The 1246-nt window shown below is 54.7% G+C and overlaps 1 pseudogene; it reads right to left on the reverse strand.

The window, feature by feature from the left end:
* Window positions 1-271: 271 nt before the first annotated feature.
* Window positions 272-416, reverse strand: LOC125425375 (annotated as a pseudogene).
* Between the last annotated feature and the right edge of the window lie 830 nt (window positions 417-1246).

The following is a 1246-nucleotide window of genomic DNA, read 5'->3' on the forward strand; positions in this document are numbered from 1 at the left end:
CACACCGCACCGATGGGAAGGCGGTGCTTTCCAAAAACCTCCCTCGGAAAGGGAGGTGGAAAGCGGCACCTTCACGCCGCTCGGGGCCGCACAGGACGGCGTTTTTGCTGTCCCTGGGCCACTGTAAATGGCCCGTGCGGAAAGGGCCTCTGTCAGTTGGTGAGGCCAAGCTGCTTATTCATTTATTTAGAAAATGTATATTTATGCCTTCTCTCCAGAGAACTGCTATTTTATTCCCTTCTTGTCACCAAGCTCTGGTTTTTGTTTTCTTTGCTGTGCTCTCCCACAAATTATGCAGTTGAGTTTTCCGCATTTGGGGAAATTGCAGGGGTCAGCACACCCACAATGCAATGGATGAGCCTCACGCTGGGAAAACCTCCTTTGTGGTCAAGGTGTCTACCCGGCCAGGTAAGTATACTACGCTCTCCCATTCACCCCTTCACTTGTCCAGCGCCACCTCACCTCTTGGTTACCCCCATCCCACCCCGCAGATGTAAAAATCTTGCACACACATTGTACTTAAACAGCACACTTTATTGTTGATGATTTGGCAGGAGGCTTAGATTTCCCCTCTTCCTTTGCTCTGGGCAGAGCCCTTGCTTTGCCTGCACAATGTCCCGGTTTCGGTCACCAGCACCTCCAGTTAGAAAGGACCAGTCAGTATGGCGGGGGGGGGGGGGGCTCGCCTTAAAATCCTGGAAAGCTGCAGCAACTCAGATTAGACCATATTGGCCATGATGAACTGGGGTCTCATTCAGTGTAAGGCAGCTTCATATATTCAGAGGTTATGAACTGAAACAGGCTTCAGCTGTTTTCTTCCTTTCGGGGGAGGGGCCGTGGCTCAAGGGAAGAGCATCTGCTGGGCATGCAGAAGGTCCCAGGTTCAATCCCCGGCATCTTCCATTAAAGAGACCAGGCAGGCAGTGGCATGAATGACCTCTCCCTGGGCCCTCAGAGAGCCACAGCCAGTCGGAAGGACAAGGGGCATACCGACCTAGGGACATGGGGACACTCATGTCCCTGGGCGCAGGCCTTTTGGTCACATCAGAGTTGCATCAGACACCTCCGTGTGACAAAATGACATGCGCCCACCCGCCACAGTGCCTCACCCCCTCCCTGCAGCCCGTCTTCTGCCCTCCCCAGGCTCTGGGAAGAGCAGCAGCCGGCCTCCAGGGACATGCTTTTGAAAGCATGGAGGCCAGGGCAAGCTTGAGGACATGGCCCCACCCCCGAGCCCTGCCCCACA

The sequence above is a fragment of the Sphaerodactylus townsendi genome, unplaced genomic scaffold (assembly GCF_021028975.2).
Source record: "Sphaerodactylus townsendi isolate TG3544 unplaced genomic scaffold, MPM_Stown_v2.3 scaffold_34, whole genome shotgun sequence".
Taxonomy (NCBI): Eukaryota; Metazoa; Chordata; class Lepidosauria; order Squamata; family Sphaerodactylidae; genus Sphaerodactylus; species Sphaerodactylus townsendi.